This window comes from Apium graveolens, chromosome 7, assembly GCF_009905375.1.
Source record: "Apium graveolens cultivar Ventura chromosome 7, ASM990537v1, whole genome shotgun sequence".
Taxonomy (NCBI): Eukaryota; Viridiplantae; Streptophyta; class Magnoliopsida; order Apiales; family Apiaceae; genus Apium; species Apium graveolens.
This window is the reverse complement of record NC_133653.1, coordinates 146,783,105-146,798,752: the sequence shown is the minus strand read 5'-3', so window position 1 is coordinate 146,798,752 and position 15,648 is coordinate 146,783,105. Positions and strand designations below refer to the sequence as shown.

Here is a 15,648-nt window from a genome sequence, read left to right as displayed (position 1 = left end):
ACTTTACCTGTTATTATTGCATCTGACATTTCAGGTAGTGAGGAGGACAAGCTCTTAAGGATCTTGAGAGAATTCAAATCGGCTATCGGATGGACTATAGCAGACATCAAAGGGATCAGCCCATCATATTGCATGCATAAGATTCTGCTAGAGGAGGGTAGTAAGCCGAATTTTGAGCAACAGTGCAGACTTAATCCTATCATGAAAGAAGTGGTGAAGAAAGAAATTCTGAAGTGGCTGGATGTAGGAATCATTTATCCTATTTCTGACAGTTCTTGGGTGAGCCCCATCCAATGTGTACCTAAGAAAGGAGGTATTACTGTGGTAGAAAATGAGAAGAATGAGCTCATCCCCACTCGAACAGTCACAGGATGGAGGGTATGCATGGACTATAGAAAGTTGAACAAGGCCACAAGGAAGGATCACTTCCCTCTTCCGTTTATTGATCAGATGCTTGACAGGTTGGCCGGTCACGAGTATTATTGTCTTCTGGATGGTTATTCGGGGTATAATCAGATATGTATTGCACTAGAGGATCAAGAAAAGACTACCTTCACTTGTCCATTTGGCACATTTGCTTTTCGCAGAGTTTCGTTTGGCTTATGTGGCGCACCAGCCACTTTTCAGAGATGTATGATGGCTATATTCTCTGATATGATTGGAAATAATATCGAGGTGTTCATGGACGATTTCTCCGTCTTTGGACATTCGTATAATGAATGTTTAAATAATCTTCGTGCAGTACTCAAAAGGTGTGTGGAAACTAATTTGTTGCTCAATTGGGAAAAATGTCACTTTATGGTGGGTGAAGGCATTATTCTTGGGCATAAGGTCTCTAGCAAGGGTCTTGAGGTGGACAAAGCCAAGGTGGGAGTCATTGAAAATCTTCCACCACCTATTTCTGTGAAGGGAATCCGTAGTTTTCTTGGTCATGCGGGTTTTTATCGGCGTTTCATCAAAGACTTTTCAAAAATATCTAAGCCGTTGTGCAATTTGCTCGAGAAGGATGTGCCTTTCAAATTTGATGATGAATGTTTGACGGCATTCGAGACTCTCAAGAAGAGTTTGATAACTTCACCAGTTATTACAACACCTGATTGGACAGAGCCTTTTGAAATGATGTGTGATGCCAGTGATTATGCGGTTGGCGCAGTTCTTGGGCAGCGCAAGAATAATCTCTTTCATGTGGTCTATTATGCTAGCAAGACCTTAAATGGAGCCCAAATGAACTACACCACTACTGAGAAGGAGCTTTTGGCTATAGTCTTTGGTTTCGAAAAATTTCGATCTTATTTGCTTGGGACAAAGGTGACAGTGTTCACTGATCACGCGGCCATTCGCTATTTAGTTTCCAAGAAAGATTCGAAGCCCATACTCATTTGTTGGGTTCTCTTTCTACAGGAATTTGAATTAGAGATCAAGGATCGAAAAGGTACTGAGAATCAAGTAGCTGACCATCTCTCTAGATTGGAGAATCCCGAGTCTACTTCACATGATAAGACATTGATTAACGAATCTTTTCCGGATGAGCAGATGTTCGCAGTTCAGGAAGAAGAGCCATGGTTCGCAGATATTGTGAATTATCTTGTCAGCAATATAATGCCTCCTAATTTTACCACAGCTCAAAAGAAGAAGTTTATGCATGAGGTGAAGTGGTATATGTGGGATGAACCATATTTATTTAGACAGGGAGCTGACCAGATCATCAGGAGATGTATCCCATTCTGTGAGACATAGGGGATATTACGAGACTGCCACTCCACAGTTTATGGTGGACATTATGGTGGTGAGAAGACGGCAGCTCGTATTCTACAAGCATGTTTTTTCTGGCCTACTTTGTTTAAGGATGCTCATCAGTTGGTTTTAAGGTGTGATCATTTCCAAAGAGTGGGGAATCTTACGAGAAAGGATGAGATGTCGTTAAATGTGATGCTTGAAGTCGAGGTCTTTGATGTTTGGGGAATCGATTTCATGGGGCCTTTTGTATCGTCCTGCAATAATCAGTACATCTTGCTGGCAGTCGATTATGTATCAAAATGGGTAGAAGTCAAAGCTCTACCGACGAATGATGTAAAGGTAGTGTTGAATTTTCTTCATAAGCAGATTTTCACAAGGTTTGGAACGCCACGAGTAATCATAAGTGATGAAGGGTCACAATTCTGCAACTGCCTATCATCCGCAAACAAATGGTCCAGCGGAAGTGTCTAACAGAGAGATCAAGCACATTTTAGAGAAGGTTGTTTGTCCGTCAAGGAAGGATTGGTCTTTAAAGCTCGATGAAGTTGTTTGGGCTTACAGAACAGCATATAAGACTCCACTTGGGATATCCCCGTTTCAACTTGTGTATGGTAAGGGATGTAATCTACCTGCAGAGCTTGAGCATAAGGCCTATTGGGCATTGAAGAAGTTAAACCTGGATCTAGATGCAGCTAGAAAGAAGCGAATGCTTCAGCTAAATGAACTTGATGAATTTCGACTCCAAGCATACGAGAACAATAAAATGTACAAGGAAAAAGTGAAAAGGTGGCACGACAGGAAGCTACATCCTAAGTTATTTATGCCAGGACAGCAAGTTCTTTTATTCAACTCTCGTCTCCGACTTTTTCCTGGGAAGTTGAAATCAAGGTGGTATGCACCTTTTATTGTCAAAACTGTGTTTCCACATGGAGCCGTGGAGATTTTTGAGAATGATCCGGACCAAGCATTCAAGGTTAATGGTCAGCATTTGAAGCATTACTATGGGGACACGGCAAACCGAAAAGTGGTTAGTGCCGTTTTATTGTCAACTTGATTAAGGAACGCTACGTCAAGCTAATGAGGAAAAGAAGCGCTTCTTGGAAGGCAACCCATGATTTGTTGTTACAGGAACCCTTAGAAGTTAGTAACCTATCCAAAACCACAAAAAAATCAGAAAAACAGGGCAAGGAAAAAAAAATTCCAAAAGACCCCTGAGCGCCCGCTCAGCTCTGCTGAGCGACCGCTCAGGGCCCGACTGGAAGAAATTTTTTTTAAGTCCTATAAAAATCCAAAAAAATCTGAAAAATAAAAAAATCAAAACACAGCCCTATTACCCACGACCTATTTCCCCATTATCCCATATTTTTAAACCTCAAACCCACTCCTAATCAAATTTTACCCTAATTTATACCCTATATATACATACACCTATTCCATATACTCCCCATTCACTTTCAAACCCTAAACTCTCTCCTATATTCAAAAACATAAATCTTAAACAGTTTTTCTCAGTTTCGATGGCACCCAAGAGATCCAGGACTATTGATAGCAGCAGCACTGTCCCTACTGCTGATTCTTCGAGGGGTACTGCTGCGAGGCCTCGGTTGTTTGATAGGGCTACTGAGGAGGAGTATACTAGGCTTTTGGGTAAGCCGATTTTGAAGGATAGTGGGTTCTTACCATCGGGGAGGGATGGTGAGTTGTTGCCTATGATTGCTGAGAAGGGTTGGATTGCTTTTTGTGAGTCTCCTGAAGCAGTTCCGATGAGCGTTGTTCACGAGTTCTATGCGAACGCGAAGGCTGAAAAGAATGGGTATTCTGTTGTTCGGGGGATGACGGTGGATTATCACCCTGCGGTGATTCGCCGTGTGATTGGGCAGCGACAGAGGAAGCCCACGGAGGGGAACTGGAATGAGAAGACTGCTGAGGATTTTGACTTGGATTTGATTTGTGCTACTCTTTGTAGGTCGGGCACAGTTTGGTCCTTCAAGACTGGGACTAACGAGTATCGCCATTTTCCGGCGATCACGATAAACAGGTATGCCCGTGCATGGAATGCTTTTATTTGCGCTAATATTCTTCCTACTTCACATGCACATGAGGTCACAGTTGAGAGAGCATATTTGTTATGGGGAATTTTCAATAAGGAGTACTATGTGGACCTTGGTGAGTTCATCTACCAAGGAATTCTGAAGTTTTTGAGGGGAGCTAAGCACATGAACATCCCTTATGCATCCACGGTTACAAAGCTTTGTCGAGCAGTGGGAGTTCAGTGACCGTCTCACGAGCAGTTGCAGTTGTCGGTCGCTCCTATTGACTCCGGAACTCTGCATGCGATGCATGAGTGGACTGGTGGAGAGCCTGAGGAGCATGGACTGGGTTATCGTCTTCCAGGAGGGCGTCCAGCACGAGGTGCTACCATGGCGAGGCCAAGGCGAGATGAGGCTGGTTCTTCTGGAGTTCAGGAGGGTGCTGGGATGGCTGATGCCCAGTATAGGAGGCTGTCGAGGAGGATGGATGCTATGTACGAGACGCAGAGCAGGTTTGCTCAGGAGCTCACCCTTGCGCTTGGGACTGCTTTTAGAGGCCTTGGAGCTGACATCCAGTGGCCAGTTTTTTGTGAGGACTCTGCATATCCGCCTCCTGATACACCACCCTCTGAGGGTGATGATGATGATGATCTCTCCGATTAGGTATACCCTGTGTTCCTTTCTACTACCTTCACTGGGGACAGTGAAGATTTTAAGTTTGGGGGTGGTAGTTAAGAAATATTTTGTGTGTGTGTCATATAGTTGCATATTCATGATAGATTAGTTTATATAGTTGCATATTTGTTGCCATATAGTTTTTTATTATTTATAGCTTTATTTATCATATCATGTAGCTCATGCATACACCATGATCCCTTTTGTGCTGATTTACCAATTAATTTGTGATGTTGATGCGAGTGTAGTGATAGCATTAAAGTCATGTTGAGTCATGTAGGTTGATATGCATACTAGAAACATTTATAATTTCACTAAGTCTTAGAGAATGCTTAAGGACTAGATTGTTGTTATGGTATGATGGTTTTCGAGGTTAATCTATTGATTATGCTTAGAATTTTATAATAGATTCTTAGTGATAAAAGGCATGAAAAGAAAAAAATGGAGTAAAAAAATGGAATTCATTACTAATTGTGGCTAGGCGTCAAATGGCTAGTAGCTGGTTCATATTTTTATGCGAGTAGTCTAGGATTGAGCAAGATGGAGCGAAACGCATTTGCTCAGAAATTTTGAAAAAACAAAGAAAAGAAAAAAAATAGAAAAGAGAAAAAAAAAAGTTTATGCATAATTGATCACGAGTGGGCTGTTTGGTATTCGAGTTATTAAGTTCTTAGGGGACTTTGTGCCTAGTGACCTAAGGCTTTTATAGTCCGGGATCCGCTAACCTAACGCTCGCTACATGGATGCCATTGTATAAGTCTTTTGTGGACCTCACTCACTGCACGGTCAAATAAGCATTTGTTTGTTTATTTAATAAAAGCATGATTCCGTAATAAGCTCCAGAAATCTTGAAGTGTTATAAGTCATTTTCTGCCTAGAATTTTATTCTTCGTATGATCATGTGATTACCTTGAGGATAGTTGAGTTATGATAATTGATCTAGTTTCGAAGCATATCTGTTAAGCATCTTCACACACCACATTTCCGGCCGTATGTTAGTTTGCATGGTTTGATTGATCTTTATTTGCCTAATTGCATTTGTTGAGATGTTGTAAGTTGGTTGGTTTGGTCGTAGTAAGGGGGATCGCTGCATTTCATATAGATTGCATTCATGCATATTTTTGTTTTGTTTTTGAGTATGTGACGCTTGAGGACAAGCATCGATTTAAGTTTGGGGGTGTGATAAGTGGCATTTTATACCACTTAGAACGTCTTATAATGGCTTGAATTGATGTCTTGAATTCAAGTATTTTGTGTATTTAATGCGTTTTTCTAGTGTTTGTGCATTTCAGGATATTAATTGCATTTCGAGAGAGATTTCATCAATAATAAGCCTTGGCATGTGTTTAGCATTGTAAGCGGGAAGATAGGAGCAGATTGCATCGGAGAAACGGGAGAAAAATAGAGCAGTTTCCAGTAGGGAGCTGAGCGCCCGCTCAAGAAGCTGAGCGCCCGCTCAGCTCTGCTGAGCGCCCGCTCAGGAAGCTGAGCGCCCGCTCAGGAAGCTGAGCAGCCGCTCAGGGACGGAAAATCAGATTTATTAGTTTAGACTCCTGATTCTGTTTAACTTTCAACTTCTGAGTTAGTTGGGTTTATGGGACTCCTATATAAGTAGATTTCAGAGACGTTTCACAAAGGTTGGATCGTAGTATTAATCGAAGAGCGAGGAGATAAGGAAGAAGACCGTGTTAGCACACCGCAACGAAGAGGAAGCATATTTTCTTGTGATTCTTTATTTCGTTGTAACGTTGGATGCTAGTTTTCTTTACTTTGAACCTATTTACTCTTGTGACGTACTCTGGTTTAATATAAGTAGTTTTAGTTATTATTCTTGTGTGTTATTATCATGTTTTCATATGAACCCATGATGATGATGAGTGCTATCATGGGCTAATCGTAATCATGGGGTCGTAACGGATTTACTATGGAATTCTTTAATTAGTTGTTTAATACCTTAGTGTGTGATGATTGTATGATATCTAGTATTGGTTGTGCGTATTCGTCTTATGTGCGTCACGAACATATAAGATAGGGTGTTAATCTCTTGTGAAGCGACGGTGGATCTTGAGATTTAAAACTTGCCATGTTAGCATAGGTTCATGTACGAGTATGCATGATTAGTGGATAACTCTAACCGTTTTATTCGCCATGCGTAATCAAAAGGAATAACTTGTGCTTAAATCGTTATGTTGTCAATTTCTGTAGACATATAGGGACTCAACATAATTGATGCCTATTCAACTTCTATCTTAATTGTGGATGCTTGGTGGAATGGTATTAGTACAATGAAAGTTGGCTTTTATCAGTTTCGTGTTATTCGATTAATATCATCACTGCTGCATGCCAAGGATAATAACAATGACTATTGAAGGAAGTAGTAATGAAGTTGTGATCTCATGAGTGTTTTAATATTGTTAATTCAAGTGTTAATTAAGTGCTTAATTCTAGTAGTTAATTGTAGTTAATAATTAGTTAATCAAATCTAAGTATTATTGTCTTAACATTGAGAAGTAATCATACATTGGTGAGTGAGTGTAATTGAACATAATTAGTCTGAGTCTCTATGGGAACGAACTAGAAAGTGTTCTATATTACTTGTGAACGTGTATACTTGCGTGTGTTATTAGCGCGTGTTTTCGCCCTAACAATGCTTCCTCTTCATTGCGGTGTGCTAAAACGGTCTTCTTCCTTATCTCCTCGCTCTTCGATTAATACTACGATCCGACCTTTGTGAAACGTCTCTGAAATCTACTTATATAGGAGTCCCATAAAGCCCAACTAACTCAGAAGTTGGAAGTTAAACAGAATCAGGAGTCTAAAATAATAAATCTGATTTTCCGTCCCTGAGCGGCCGCTCAGCATTCCTGAGCGGGCGCTCAGCTTCCTGAGTGGGCGCTCAGCAGAGCTGAGCGGGCGCTCAGACTCCTTCTGGAATCTGCACTGTTTTTCTCCCGTTTTTTCACTGCAATCTGCTCCTATCTTCCCACTCACAATGCTAAACACATGCCAAGGCTTATTATTGATGAAATCTCTCCCAAAATGCAATTAATACCCTGAAATGCACAAACACTAGAAAAACGCTCAAATACACAAAATACTTGAATTCAAGACATCAATTCAAGCCATTATAAGACGTTCTAAGTCGTATAAAATGCCACCTATCACACCCCCAAACTTAAATCGATGCTTGTCCTCGAGCGTCACAGACTCAAAAACAAAACAAAAACATGCATGAATGTAATCTATATGAAATGCAGCGATCCCCCTTACTACGACCAAACTAACCAACTTACAACATCTCAACAAATGCAATTAGGCGAATAAAGATCAATCAAACCATGCAAACTAACATACAGCCGGAAACGTGGTGTGTAAAGATGCTTAACAGATATGCTTCGAAACTAGATCAATTATCATACCTCGACTATCCTCAAGGCAATCACATGATTATACGAAGAATAAAATACTAGGCACAAAATGACTTATAACACTTCAAGATTTCTGGAGCTTATTACGGAATCATGCTTTTATTAAACACAATAAACAAATACTTATTTGACCGTGCAATGAGTGAGGTCCACAAAAGACATATACAATGGCATCCATGTAACGAGCGTTAGGTTAGTGGATCCCAGACTATAAAAGCCTTAGGTCACTAGGCACAAAGTCCCCTAAGAACTTAATAACTCGAATACCAAAGAGCCCACTCGTGATCAATTATGCATAAACTTTTTTTTCTCTTTTCTGTTTTTTTTCTTTTCTTTTTTATTTCTTTTTTTTCAAAATTTTTGAGCAATTGCATTTCGCTCCATCTTACTCAACCCTAGACTACTCGCATAAAAATACGAGCCGGCTACTAGCCATTTGACGCCTAGCCACAATTAGCAATGAATTACATTTTTTTACTCCATTTTTTTTTCTTTTCATGCCTTTTATCACTAAGAACCTATTATAAAATTCTAAGCATAATTAATAGATTAACCTCGAAAACCATCGAACCATAACAACAATCTACTCCTTAAGCATTCTCTAAGACTTAGTGAAATTACAAATGTTTCTAGCATGCATATCAACCTAACGACTCAACATCACTTTAACGCTATCACTACACTCGCATCAATATCACAAATTAATTGGTAAATCAGCGCAAAAGGGATCACGGTATATGCATGAGCTACATGACATGATAAATAAAGCTATAAAAAAACTATATGGTAAAAAATATGCAACTATATGAACTTATCTATCATGAATATGCAACTATATGACACACACACAAAATATTCCTTAACTACCACCCCCAAACTTAAAATCTTCACTGTCCCCAGTGAAGGTAGTAGAAAGGAACACAGGGTATACCTACTCGGAGAGATAATCATCATCATCACTCTCAGAGGGTGGTGTATCAGGAGGCGGATATGCAGAGTCCTCACCAAAAACTGGCCACTGGATGTTAGCTCCAAGGCCTCTAAAAGCAGTCCCAAGCGCAAGGTGAACTCCTGAGCAAACCTGCTCTGCGTCTCGTACATAGCATCCATCCTCCTTGACAGCCTCCTATACTGGGCATCAGCCATCCCAGCACCCTCCTAAGCTCTAGAAGAACCAGCCTCATCTCGCCTTGGCCTCGCCATGGTAGCACCGTGCTGGATGCCCTCCTGGAAGACGATAACCCAACCCATGCTCCTCGATCTCTCCACCAGTCCAATCCTGTATCACATGCAGAGTCCCGGAGTCAATAGGAGCGGCCGGCAACTGCAACTTCTCGTGAGACGGCCACTGAACTCCCACTGCTCGGTAAAGCTTTGTAACCATTGATGCATAAGGGATGTTCATGTGCTTAGCTCCCCTTAAAAACTTTAGAATTCCTTGGTAGATGAACTCACCAAGGTCCACATAGTACTCCTCATTTAAAATTCCCCATAACAACTGTGCTCTCTCAACTGTGACTTCATGTGCATGTGAAGTAGGCAGAATATTAGCGCAAATAAAAGCATTCCATGCACGGGCATACCTGTTCATCGCAATCGCCGGAAAATGGCGATACTCGTTAGCCCCAGTCTTAAAGGTCCAAATTGTGCCCGGCCTACAGAGAGTAGCACAAATCAAATCCAAGTCAAAATCCTCAGCAGTCTTCTCATTCCAGTTCTCCTCCTTGGGTTTCCTCTGTCGCTGCCCAATCACATGGCGAATCGCCGCAGGGTGATAATCCACCGTCATCCCCCGAACAACAGAATACCCATTCTTTTCAGCCTTCGCATTCGCATAGAACTCGCGAACAACGCTCATCGGAACTGCTTCAGGAGACTCACAGAAAGCAATCCAACCCTTCTCAGCAATCATAGGCAATAACTCACCATCCCTCCCCGATGGTAAGAACCCCCTCTCCTTCAAAATCGGCTTACCCAGAAGCCTAGTATACTCCTCCTCAGCAGCCCTATCAAACAACCGAGGTCTCGCAACAGTACCCCTCGAAGAATCAGCAGTAGGGACAGTGTTTCTGCTATCAATAGTCCTGGATCTCTTGGGTGCCATCAAAACTAAGAAAAAGTGTTTAAGATTTGTGTTTTTGAATATAGGAGAGAGTTTAGGGTTTAAAAGTGAATGGGGAGTATATGGGATAGGTGTATGTATATATAGGGTATAGATTAGGGTAAAATTTGATTAGGAGTGGGTTTGAGGGTTAAAAATATGGGATAATGGGGAAATATGTCGTGGGTAATGGGTCTGTGTTTTGTTTTTTTTTTATTTTTCAGATTTTTTTAGATTTTTATTAGACTTAAAAAAATTTCTTCCAGTCGAGCCCTGAGTGATCGCTCAGCAAAGCTGAGCGGGTGCTCAGCTTGCTAAGCGGTCGCTCAGCAGAGCTGAGCGGGCGCTCAGGGGTCTTCTGGAATTTTTTTTTCCTTGCCCTATTTTTTTGATTTTTTTGTGGTTTTGGATAGGTTACTAATTTCTAAGGGTTCCTGTAACAACAAATCATGGGTTGCCTCCCAAGAAGCGCTTCTTTTTCGTCATTAGCTTGACGTAGCGTTTCTTAATCAAGTTGACAATAAAACGGCACTAACCACTTCCCTGTTTGCCGTGTCCCCATAGGAATACTTCAAACGCTGACCATTAACCTTGAATGCTTGGTCCGGATCATTCTCAAAAATCTCCACTGCTCCATGTGGAAATACAGTTTTGACAATAAAAGGTCTAGACCACCTTGATTTCAACTTCCCAAGAAAAAGTCGGAAACGAGAGTTGAATAAAAGAACTTGCTGCCCCGACACAAATAGCTTAAGATGTAACTTCCTGTCGTGCCACCTTTTCACTTTTTCCTTGTACATTTTGTTGTTCTCGTACACTTGGAATCGAAATTCATAAAGTTCATTTAGCTGAAGCATTCGCTTCTTTCCAGCTGCATCTAGATCCAGGTTCAACTTCTTCAATGCCCAATAGGCCTTATGCTCAAGCTCCGCAGGTAAATGACATCCCTTACCATACACAAGTTTAAACGGGGACATCCCAAGTGGAGTCTTATATGCTGTTCTGTAAGCCCAAACAGCTTCATCGAGCTTTAAAGACCAGTCCTTCCTTGATGGACAAACAACCTTCTCTAAAATGCGCTTGATCTCTCTGTTAGACACTTCTGCTTGACCATTCGTTTGCGGATGATAGGCAGTAGCAACACGATGATTCGCATTGTAGTGCTGCATCATAGAAGTGAACTTACGGTTGCAGAAATGCGATCCTTCATCACTTACGATTACTCATGGCATTCCAAACCTTGTGAAAATCTGCTTATGAAAAAAATTCAACACTACCTTTGCATCATTCGTTGGTAGAGCTTTGACTTCTACCCATTTTGAGATATAATCGACTGCCAGCAAGATGTACTGATTATTGCAGGATGAGACAAAAGGCCCCATGAAATCGATTCCCCAAACATCAAAGACCTCGACTTCAAGCATCACATTTAACAGCATCTCATCCTTTCTCGTAAGATTCCCCACTCTTTGGCAACGATCACACCTTAAAACGAACTGATGAGCATCCTTAAACAAAGTAGGCCAGAAAAAACCTGCTTGCAGAATACGAGCTGCCGTCTTCTCACCACCATAATGTCCACCATAAACTGTGGAGTGGCAGTCTCGTAATATCCCCTCCGTCTCACAGAATGGGATACATCTCCTGATGATCTGGTCAGCTCCCTGTCTAAATAAATACGGTTCATCCCACATATACCACTTCATCTCATGCAGAAACTTCTTCTTTTGAGCTGTGGTCAAATTAGGAGGCATTATATTGCTGACAAGATAATTCACAATATCTGCGAACCATGGCTCTTCCTCCTGAACTGCGAACAACTACTCATCCGGAAAAGATTCGTTGATCAATGTCTTATCATGTGAAGTAGACTCGAGATTCTCCAATCTAGAGAGATGGTCAGCTGCTTGATTCTCAGTACCTTTTCGATCCTTGATCTCTAATTCAAATTCCTGTAGCAAGAGCACCCAACGAATGAGCCTGGGCTTCGAATCCTTCTTGGAAACCAAATAGTGAATGGCCGCGTGATCAGTGAACACTGTCACCTTTATCCCAAGCAAATAAGATTAAAATTTTTTAAAACCAAAGACTTTAGCCAAGAGCACCTTCTCAGTAGTGGTGTAGTTCATTTGGGCTCCATTTAAGGTCTTTCTAGCATAGTAGACCACATAAAAGAGATTATTCTTGCGCTGCCCGAGAACTGCGCCCACCGTATAATCACTCACATCACACATCATTTCAAAAGGCTTTATCCAATTAGGTGCTGTAATAACTGGTGCAGTTATCAAACTCTTCTTGAGAGTCTCGAATACCGTCAAGCATTCATCATCAAATTTGAATGGCACATCCTTCTCGAGCAAATTGCACAGCGGCTTAGATATTTTTGAAAAGTCTTTGATGAAACGCCGATAAAAACCCATATGACCAAGAAAACTACTGATTCCCTTCACAGAAATAGGTGGTGGAAGATTTTCAATGACTCCCACCTTCGCTTTGTCCACCTCAAGACCCTTGCTATAGACCTTATGCCCAAGAATAATGCCTTCACACACCATAAAGTGACATTTTTCCCAATTGAGCACCAAATTAGTTTCCACACACCTTTTGAGTACTGCACGAAGATTATTCAAACATTCATCATACGAATGTCCAAAGATGGAGAAGTTGTCCATGAACACCTCAACATTATTTCCAATAATATCAGAGAATATAGCCATCATACATCTCTAAAAAGTGGTCGGTGCGCCACATAAGCCCAACGAAACTCTGCGAAAAGCAAATGTGCTAAATGGACAAGTGAAGGTAGTCTTTTCTTGATCCTCTGGTGTAATACATGTCCGATTATACCTTGAATAACCATCCAGAAGACAATAATACTCGTGACCGGCCAACCTGTCAAGCATCTGATCAATAAACGGAAGAGGGAAGTGATCTTTCCTCGTGGCCTTGTTCAACTTTTTGTAGTCCATGCATACCCTCCATCCTGTGACTGTTCGAGTGGGGATGAGCTCGTTCTTCTCATTTTCTACCACAGTAATACCTCCTTTCTTAGGTACACATTGCACGGGGCTCACCCAAGAACTGTCAGAAATAGGATAAATGATTCATGCATCCAGCCACTTCAGAATTTCTTTCTTCACCACTTCTTTCATGATAGGATTAAGTCTGCGCTGTTGCTCAACAATCGGCTTACTACCCTCCTCTAGCAGAATCTTATGCATGCAATATGAAGGGCTGATCCCTTTGATGTCTGCTATAGTCCATCTGATAGCCGATTTGAATTCTCTCAAGATCCTTAAGAGCTTGTCCTCCTCACTACCTGAAAGGTCAGATGCAATAATAACAGGTAAAGTAGATGCATCACCTAAAAAAGCATACCTCAAGTGTTCAGGCAATGGTTTAAGCTCCAAGGTAGGTGCTTCCTCAATATATGGTTTGAGCTTTCCTTCAGCATTTTTGAGGTCAGAAGTACCAAGAGATTTAAATGGCATGTCTAGCTTTCGCCTTCAGGGAGAAGCATTTAGATATTGTAGTTGCTCATTTCCATCCTCATCATCACTGTCAAAATCCCCCACTAAGGCCTTCTCTAATGCATAAGACATTAGCATATGATCAAGTTCTGAAGTAACCGTAGAATCAATCAAATCCACTTTTAAGCACTCCTCATCTTCTGTAGGGAATTGCATCGCTTTGAATACATTGAATATCACATCCTGATCCTGCACCCGCATAGTAAGTTCACCTTTCTGCACATCTATCAAGGTACGACCTGTAGCCAAGAAAAGTCTCCCCAAGATTATGGGAATCTTCTTATCTTCCTCGAAATCCAGAATAACAAAGTCTGTTGGAAAGAAGAGCTTATCCATCTTTACTAGCACATCCTCCACTATGCCTCGTGGGTATGTAATAGAACGATCAGCCAATTATAGAGACATGTAGGTGGGCTTTGGATCAGGCAAATTCAACTTTTTAAAGATCGACAACGGCATCAGATTGATGCTTGCTCCCAAATCACAAAGGCACTTGTCAAAAGACAACTTGCCATTGGTACAAGGAATGGTGAAGCTACCCGGATCTTTAAGCTTTGGAGGTAACTTTTGTTGTAGCACAGCACTACATTCTTCCGTTAAAGCAACGGTCTCAAGATCATCCAGTTTCACCTTCCTTGAAAGAATACTCTTCATAAACTTCGCATAACTAGGCATTTGCTCCAGAGCCTCAGCGAAAGGTATGTTGATGTGAAGTTTCTTGAACCCCTCCAGAAACTTACCAAACTGCTTATCCAGCTTTTTTTGTTGCAATCTCTTAGGGAAAGGTGGTGGAGGATAGAGCTGTTTCTCCCCTGTATTACCCTCAGGTAGAGTGTGTTCAACAGTAGTCTTCCTTGGTTCTGCCGCTTTCTCCTTTTGCTTAGCTTCTTCATCACCAACTTCAGCTTCTCCTACTTTTGCTTTTTTAGCATCAACAACTTTTCCAGACCTTAAGGTAATAGCCTTGACTTGCTCTTTAGCTTCCTTCCTGCCAGGCACTTTAGTATCACTTGGAAGTGTTCCAGGTTGACGATTAAGCACTGCATTGGCTATTTGACCGATTTGATTTTCCAAGGTCTTGATAGAGTCTGCCTGACTTTTGCACAACAGCTTAAGTTCCTCAAAATCAGCGCTAGAGGGTGGAGCTGCACCTCCTTGTTGAGGATATGATTGCCTTTAAGCATACTGCTGTGGTTGCTGGAATCCAGGTGAATTGAACTGTTTACTTATGCCTTGCTGATATGGTTGTTGAATAGAATTCTGATTATTACTCCAGCTGAAATTTGGATGATTTCTGTTGTTAGGATGATAAGTAGCTGGCACAGGCAGCTGCGGTTGCTGATAATAATTCACATACTGAACAGATTCATTAATAAGAGAACACAGATCCATAGCATGAGAACCTGCACAAAGCTCACAGACCATAGCTATCTGATTGACTCCATAGGTGGCTAGAGAATCGACCTTCATAGACAGCGCTTGGAGCTGCGCTGCAATAGCTGTAGATGCATCAACTTCCAAAATACCTGCTACCTTCCCAGGAATCATCCTTTGAGTCGGGTTTTGATGCTCATTTGCAGCTATAGTCTCAATAAGATTATAAGCCTCAGTATAGCTTTTGGCCCATAAGGCGCCTCCAGTTGCTGTATCGAGCATGGACCGAGATTGGGCCCCCAAACCATTATAGAAACTAGTGATCACCATCCAATCAGGCATTCCTTGATGTGGACACTTTCTCAACATCTCCTTGTAGCGCTCCCAAGCTTCACACATAGATTCTATAGGTTGCTGCGCAAACTGAGTAAGTGCACTCCTCATAGCAGCAGTCTTCACCATTGGATAAAACTTCACCAAAAACTTTTACGCAAGATCTTGCCAAGTAGTGATAGACCCAGCTGGTTCAGAATGTAACCAGTCCTTAGCTTTATCCCTCAGTGACAAAGGGAAAAGCCTCAGCTTGATAGCCTCATCAGTCACACCATTATATTTGAAAGTATTGCAGATCTCGACAAAATTCCTTATGTGCATGTTGGGGTCTTCAGTCGCAGCACCTCTAAAAGAAACAAAAGTATGCACCATTTGAATAGTGCCCGGCTTGATTTCAAAGGTGTTAGCCTGAATAGCCGGATGAAGAATGCTAGACTGAA

At 41.5% G+C, this 15,648-nt stretch overlaps 1 non-coding gene across 1 annotated transcript; it reads left to right on the top strand.

The window, feature by feature from the left end:
* Positions 1-15,215: 15,215 nt before the first annotated feature.
* Positions 15,216-15,322, top strand: LOC141675440 (small nucleolar RNA R71). Its single transcript, XR_012556093.1, has one exon. It is a non-coding gene; the product is annotated as a small nucleolar RNA R71 (small nucleolar RNA).
* The last annotated feature ends 326 nt before the right edge of the window (positions 15,323-15,648 follow it).